This window comes from Aulonocara stuartgranti (assembly GCF_965226115.1).
Source record: "Aulonocara stuartgranti genome assembly, chromosome: 3".
Taxonomy (NCBI): Eukaryota; Metazoa; Chordata; class Actinopteri; order Cichliformes; family Cichlidae; genus Aulonocara; species Aulonocara stuartgranti.
Genome location: NC_138941.1, coordinates 58,012,733 through 58,021,491, shown reverse-complemented (window position 1 = coordinate 58,021,491; position 8,759 = coordinate 58,012,733).

Genomic DNA, 8,759 nt, shown 5'->3' with positions numbered 1-8,759 from the left:
AAAAAAAGTAGTTTCTTGATAATTCAACAGATACCTTTGTTTCCAACACAGAACCAAAACTGTCCAGAGCAAACATGACTCCATGCTGTCGAGAAAAGACTGTCATCTATTCTTCCGTCAAGGATGTTCAGCGTCATACATAGATCATTTGCTGGACCTATAGTAAATTGTTATCTAAGGTTAGATGTGAAATAAGAAAAACAGATAAACAAAAAACAAAACGATGATCATTACTGTTGTTATTCTTAGCTTAAAAAATGAAAAATCAGCCTTACCTGTTATTGAAAGTATTATCCCATAAAGCCCTCCAAATGGCACATTAAAGTTCTTTAAAGTGTGTTAGAAATTGATTTCATCTGAGAAAGGATCTCTTTCTCCAGTCATTGTAATTTGCAACAATGAAGCATCAATAAAGGAAAAAAAAATCAAATACTGAGGTATTGTTTCTTTTGCTTTTTGGTTTTTTTTTTTTTGTTAGCAGTCATTATAGTGCAAGGTTTTATTGAACACTGGTGCCACAGGACAGTGTTTGGAATGGACTGAAATGAACTTTACTGACATTTCATTTCTAACCTATTCATATTCATTCCTCAAAGATCAGGATTTCAGGAAGCACAAAAAGTACAGAAACCACTTGCAAAGCCAAAGATATTTCGGTACCAAAAAAGCATCAATCAAGTTCTACTATCATTTCCTCAATTTCAAACAATTATGTCTTCTTTCTAAAAAAAAAAAAAAAATCATATTCACAGTAAGTTGCAGTGGTAAAGAGTAACCTCCGCCTTTTGTTACACATCATACAAATACAAACTTACTACTTACAGTATTGGTGGTTATGCTTTTTCCCAACACAGTTTCAAAGTATGTGAGTTAGTGGGAGAGTTGAACTAAACTGAAGACCCCCCCTCACATACATGATGTCACTATATTAGTCTCTTTCTCAGTCACATTAGTGTCAGTTAAACTGCTCTTTCCTGCTCGATTTGTCAGCACATCTGAAGATGCTGTGCATATGACCACAGTTGCTACATCTTTTTATATAAATTCATTGTGGTTAGCTACTAACATAACAGTGCACTGTTTTTTGTGTTCCTGTTTAACATATTCAACCACTGACATCTTTTATAACACACTCTGCTAAATGCAGCAGTGTATTTCTGAAACCCACACACTCAAATTAAGTTCAACCCAACTGACACATGAACGACTTAATTTATTGAAATTTAAGGGTTAATGATGGCTCTGTGCTTCTCCCTAATGAGCCACTGTGGGAAGTTTTGCATACATATATAAGAAAGACATAAAAGCATGCATGATTTTGAGTGGTGTGTACAGATACAGAAACAAATTTAGATGCAGTTTATGGGATGCAGAGTCTGGTCAGACAATTTTTTGGGCCATCATGTCACTCCAGAAATTTTAGATTGGTTGATTTTCTTTGACAACTGTGATACAAGACCGAGTTGTATGTGAGACTTCAGCACAGCAGCAGCAGCAGCAGCAAGCAGGCTCACCGAGGGCCCTCACGCTCACTTTCCGCACGTGTGTGGCAGAATTTAGAAAACACATTGTTGGAAATTATAAGTCTATGTCATAATGGCTGTTTATTTGTGTTTTTGTGTTTGTCGGTTTGTTTTTATATTTTTATTTTTATTTTTTATTTTTTTTCTAAATGACATCAGAAACAGCAGTATGCGACATTACGTGATGGCAGAGCTTCAGTTCATCCTTTGTCATTTTTTTTTTTTTTTTTTTTTTTTTAAATAAATAGGACAGGGGGAATGAATGAGAGAGAGAGGGGGAGAGAAAGAAAGAAAACCAAAGGGGAGAAGAGACGGTGAGAAGGGGGGGGAAGAGAGACAAAAAAAAAAAAAAAAAAAAAAAAAAAAACCTCCTGGGTCACCTGTATGGAGAAAAAAAACAAACAAACAAACAAACAAAAACAAACAGAGGAGACAGCAAACAACAAAGAGCAACATAATAATAGAGAAAACAAAGCACCATCACAATAAACTAGCTAGTCATAGATATCAATATTTACTAAGTAATAAACGATATTGTGCAGCACGCAAGATAGACAGCGCACAGTGTGCTTTGAGGCAGCAGCCAAGAAAGCTTTAGTCCGCGTCTGTGAATACCCATGTGTGCATACCTGTGTGGATCAGCATGCTTGCATTCCAAAGGTTTCTCCATGTAATGATCTGCTAGGGAGTGTGGGGGGGCCACAGCCCCGTCCTCCAGGGTGTGAAGCGGGTATGGAGGAGATCAAAACTCCAGACATCCAGAGGCCCCCAGAACACAAGAGACCATGGAAGACCAACAGAGGGGCAGCCGCGCCACTGTCCCAGTAAGAGCTGAGGAGAGTCCCAGATGAGGGCTCGCCCAGCAGCCGCGGAGCAGAAGTCAGGGGGAGTTGCAGTGACGCGCCCGTGAGCTCCGCCGGCCCCCAGCTGTGCCTGAGTGACCGAGCCCCAGGCCGAGAGGCCGGGGGCACCCCACCTCCAAAGGGGCCCAAGCGAGCCCCAGGCCCCAGGCCCCGACAAGCGGCCGCCAAGGAGTGAGCCGGTGTGTACCCGGACGCCCACCCCCAGACACAAAGAACCACCAACACACCGACACCTGAGGGGGTCCGCCACCGGCAGGGGAAGTGGTGGTAGGTGGAGATAGGCCTCCAAACCTTGGAGGGCCTGAGGTGTCCCCAGAGAGGTGGCGTCTGATACCCAACCTGACATATAGACACAGACATACAGGCACACACAGACACAAACATCCATTCCCACCCTCATGCTCTCATATGCACTTACTCCACATTCAACCAACGTGGAGACAGACATAAAGAGACGCTGTACACACAATCACACTCCCCAAGCGTACTCTACAAACCGGGTCTAGGTACCCTTGCCCCTGGAGGGGGGAATTGCACCCAGACCCAGGTGGGTTTATATTTTTATTTTGCAAGCAGGTTCTCCCTGTGCAGCAAGCAGCAGGTGCACCTCACAATTGGAGGGCACCTTTACTTCTCGCAAATGGGCAATAGAAAAAAATGATTGGTGATTGTTTGAAATGATTGGCCATCCCCAAAATATGCTGGCATGATGTCGGGGCAGCATGAGTACAAGCAACTTTTTTTTGTCGATGCCTGTGATGCCGCCCTGGGCAAAGACCCATGTCGCCCATATCAAAAACGGCCACTGCTCCGATGAAACACACAAGTAGACAGTTTCAGAATGAATGAATGTCTTGCAAAAGGATCAATAATGTTACGAAATGAACTACATAAATTGACTTACTAATTTTCTTACCTGTTGTATGCCACAACAGTCATCTTACTGTCAGGGGCGGTCCTGGCCTGTCTGGTGCCCTAGGTAAACCTCCCTCTGCCGCCCCTAACACACCCTGACACACCCCAACACACACACACATAAAACATATTAAGGATAGTACAGTAACATATATTATTATGAAAACTGCTGCCGGAACCATACTGAAATTAACCAGATAAATATTTTATATACTGAGAGAGAGAGTACGCAAAAACAAACAGCCATTATAATTCATCATACATTGAGAATAGCAGACAAATCAAATTAATTAGCCAATTAATGGCTAATTAATATCATGCTGAACACAGTCCAAAAGATTCAGTAACCCACATCAGTGTCTACTGTCTGTCTACTGTTTACTATCATAGCCAAGTGGCTAACAAAGGTAAACAGAAGTTTTCCCAATCCCTACTAATGAATTTTATCTTGTTTCAGGATCCATAATACCTCCCATTATCAACAGACACATCTGCTTACCCGTATGTTTTGCTTGTTTCTCCTCCTCTTTTCTATGTTTTTTCTAAACTGAGGGACCTGGTGACCTTTGACCTTTTCTTGTCCACCTTCCATCAGTAATTTTGCACTTCAGTGTCAACACACAACCACACAACATAGACTATTAGACTAATTGACCTACACCTTGTATAGAGTTTTTTTTCTGGGTTTTCAAACAACCCAGTTAACATAATTAATATATAATGGGCTTGAATTGACAACATTGTGAATTAAATGTGCTCTATTTGGAAGCAGCCCGCCCCCTCCCCTTTCAACAGGCTGTGTGTGAGCAGCAGCAGCAAGCAGACGCACCGAGGGCCCTCGAGCTCACTTTTTCATGTATATGTGTGTGATAGAATTTAGAAAACACATCGGGGCAAATTATAAGTCTATATCATGTCTTCAGTTTTTGTGTTTGTTGTAGGGCTGTCAACGTTAACGCATTAATGCCGTCATCATGATTAACGCCATTAAAATTTTTAACGCAATCAACCCATCTGGAGCGCAGAATGGACAAACTTTTCTGCCTGAAATGCGTTGACAGAGACATTTTAGGGATTTTGAGTCATTCGCTCTAAAATGATTAATTGCATTAAAGTTTTTAATTGCGTTAATCATGATGACAGCGCCTAGTTTGTTGGTTTGAGCTGATTATTAGATGCCACTCCAGCCAGACAGAGTATCCTCGTCACCCATATCAAAAACCGCTACTGCTTACTGTAACGTAAGTAAACCGAATGGGTAAAGTACTCGAATAAAATACTTGAACTCTGCCCAGCTGTAGTGAGATAAAGTGTGTCCACTTTATGGGTCCATATCTAGCCACTTCCATAACACCCACATGCAGTTAACTTTAATATATAGTGTTCAATAGACCACCACATCTTGATGACAAATGTATATTATAAACCTTACACATAGCCCCACCAATAGATATGTCAAGACTTGAGAAAATGGTGGCTTAGTCCCTCATCAAGTACACAAATGACATCCAAACAAAGAAAGACAAAAAACTTGATTGGACTTTGATTGCATGAGCGATTGTTTTTCTGTGTGTGTTTTCTAAACTATGCCTTTTTAAATTGACCAAGTAAATAAGATTTGTGTTTAATTACAACCCAGCTCTTAAATATGTGACACAGAAGGCTGTTTCTTCAATCGAGTCAGAAAGAAGTATGGAAGGGGTACAGGAGGCTGGCCCTGTGATCCACATTTCTTATTAAATTCTAAATAAAAAAAAAATAAAAAAAATATGGTGATAGACTGAGAATATAGCTGACTTACAGTAGAGAGCAGTGCAGCTCTTAATTTACCATATTTAAATCAGCCACACTGGAGGGTTTTTGAGCATGAACTGGCTTTTTTCATCCATGCCATTGCATTCAAGTCAGGAATTTCAAAGTCAAAATTCAAAGTCAAAGTCTTTATTGTCAAAAACCATATGTATAGCTCAGACACAGGAATTTAAAATTCAACTAAAATTAAAATACTCCACTGGCCCTCAGTGTACACTAAACAACTTAAAGATAAAAAGATGCAAATAAAAATATATAATGGCTTTGAATGGCCTAAGAAAAACAAACTGAAGACTTTGAAGTGTCCTAGTAAGAGGTGTTTTGGATCATTGTCCTGTCGCTGAACCCAAGTGTGCTTCAGCCTGAAGGTCACGAACAGATGGCCCGACATTTTCCTTTAGGATGTTTTGGTAGACAGCAGAATTCATGGCTCCATTTACCACAGCAAGTCTTCCAGGTCCTGAGGCAGCAAAACAGCGCCATACCATCACACTACCACCATGTTTTACTGCTGGTATGATGTTCATTTTCTGAAATGCTGTTAGTTCTATGCCAGATGTAATGAGACTCAAAGCTTTTGTCTTGTCAACCAACAGAGGATTTTCACAAAAGTCTTGTGGGTCATCAACATGTTTTCTGGCAAATATAAGACGAGCCTTCGTGTTATTTTTGGTCAGCAGTGGTTTTCACCTTGAACTCTCCCTCGGATGCCCTTTTTGCCTGGTTTCTTTCTTACTGTTGAATCATGAACACTGACTGTAACTGAGACATGTAAGGCTTCTTTAATGTTGTCTTGTTAAGGTTGGGGTAATTTTGGTGGAGCTCCTGGGAAGCTCCACCAAAATTACTGTGGTTCACTCGAGCCTTAGAAATGTCTTTGTAACCCTTTTCATGCTGATAGATATCAGTGACTTTGTTTCTCAGGTGTTTCTTTAGGTCCTGGCATGATGTGTTGCTTTTTGAGATCTTGCCTGTGATCTAGCTTCATTTTGTCAGACAGGTTGTATTTAAGCGATTTCTAGATTCAACAGGGCAGCCAGTAATCAGTGTGTTTAGTGAAACTGAACTCTAAACTGAGCTTTTCAAACAATGTGGTTAATCACAGTTTATTCATGATTTCACAAGAGAGGCAATGGCTTTTTCACATGGGACCAGGTAGGTTTATATATATATAATTTTTCTCCTTTAATCAGTGAAATCGTTATTTAAAAACTGCCTTTTGTATTTACTCGGGTTATCTTTGTCTGATAAAAAAATGTGTTTGATGATCTGAAAAATGTTAGTCTGACAAATATGCAAAACACTAGGAAATCAGGAAGAGGGCAAACACTTTTTCACACGACTGTATTAGCTGTATTATGGAAAAGACATCCAGAGACCAAAAATGTAATTATGTCCATATTATTTTAGTATGGCAGACCATTGTAGCTCCCTATTGAAAATACCTTGATCCCTATTAGTATAAAAAAAATAGCAGTCTGAATTTACTGAAGGTCATCACATATGTTGTTCCACACAATGTAAAGTATTCTCAGTGAGTAGTTTAAAAGTAATCTTGATCATTAAACATATACTTAACCTTACTCAACCTTTTTATTGTGTTTCGAAACTCTGCGGTTGCACATCTTCAGTTTATTTCTAGCTTCAGAGCAGCTCAACATTGAGGGATATTTCTAGAACAGCTTCATGCATGCTAATGTTTCAAACCCAGAAATAAGAGGAGCAGGTAGAAAACTTCTCAGCAACAGTGTTACGTTTATGATTCGGATCTTCAGAGTCACCAGCAAGACAACATGGAACTTACAGGCATCTGCATTAGACTGGGTGAGTACTTTGCCATAATTATATTTACAAAACAAAGTCGGTGCTGTCTAACCACCCATCATTCCTAACTGCAAAGAATATGTTGCATTTAACAGATCACACTTTATCAATAAGTGGGTTATGTGCTGTATAAAATAAGTCTTAATGGTTTATCTGTTGGCTTGTGTTATCTCACCAGTGATGAATGTGTTGGTTCTGCTGGTTGCACACACTCGGGAGAGTTCATTTGGTCATTTGAAGTATGGTAAGATGCAAGGGAGAAAAATTTTAAAACAGGAAATCATGACAAAAGGCTAATGTGTTTCCTCCTCCATATCCCTCAGGTGTAGCTTTTCCTCGTATTTCTCCAAACAGACTGCAGTTTTTTGAATATGAATCCATCACTTTAAACTGTGAGTTTGATGGCTCATCTGTGTGGAAAGTGATGAGGGACGTCCAAGAAGCAGTTCCAACAAACATTTCCAACTGGGTAACATCAGCTGGGTCAAGCACCATTAACCCTGCACTTTCATCAGACAGCGGGAGATACTGGTGTGAAAATGAAGGAGGACTAAAAAGCAGCATTATCAACATTAATGTGACCGGTACGGAGAAAAAATGTGCAATCCCATTATACACTGAAAAATAAACAAGTGTTCTAGTCATTTGAAATGATATTTACTTTAAATGGTAATTCATAAAGTCTGCAAGTGCCTTAGAATATCCAGTCACATTCAAAGAGGAAGAGAAAATTTATTTACAAAAACATTTTCAAGCTGACCACTATAGAGCATTAGCAACTCATAGATAAAATACTGCTGATAACTAATGTCATTAATGATTCTCTATTAATATCAGTAACTGGTTGTTTTGTTTGTGGTGTTTTTTGATTCAATTTCACATTTGATGCAATTTCTTCAGCTGGTTCTGTGATCTTAGAGAGTCCTGTTCTGCCTGTGATGGAGGGAGACAGTGTGACTCTGCGCTGTATAAAGAAGAAAAGCTCGGCTGAACTTGTGGCTGAATTTTATAAGTGTGGACTTTTATTCAAAACCGGCTATAAAGGATACATTACCATCCGCAATGTTTCAAAATCTGATGAAGGACTTTACAGGTGTACTCTCTCTGGATTGGGAGAATCACCACAGAGCTGGCTGGCTATCCAAAAACATGTGTTTGGAGGTATAAACTCATAATAATGCAACATTTTACTATACTGCTCAGAATCTAGATTTTCTTTTGTGTTGCTCTTGCTGACAACAGGGATGTGAAACTCTTTTTAGATCGTGGGACACATACAGACCACTTTAATCTTAAGTTTGCCAGAGCAGTGAAACTACAAAATTACAGAAAAAGTCATAATAGTTCAAAATGTCCTGTGATAATAAATAAATAAATAAATAAATAGACTCAATGACAGGGGAGAAACAGGAGCTTTCGTGTCATTTAATTCTTTATCTGTTAGTTAATTACTTCGATATATTACAAGGTACAATCTTTATCAAAAATACAGCTTACAAATCAAAATCTATGCACTCCTTCACATTTTCCAAAACTGGGGCCGGATTTGAGTCTTCACTGGGCTGATTCAACCCCCGGACTGGATGATAGTCCAGATATCATCCAGAATAAGTACGATTTTGTCATCCCAATGTATGAATTACTACTCTAGTTTCAGAAGTTATTTGTGAAACATGCACAAACAAGATTTAGATCTTTTTAACTCACTGACATTTAAGGAATGAGGAAAAACAATACAAAACAAGAAAATTAACATACAGTGTAACAATCATGAGCCTTGCTAGGATATTTGAATCCTATATAAACAATCTTATACTGAAAC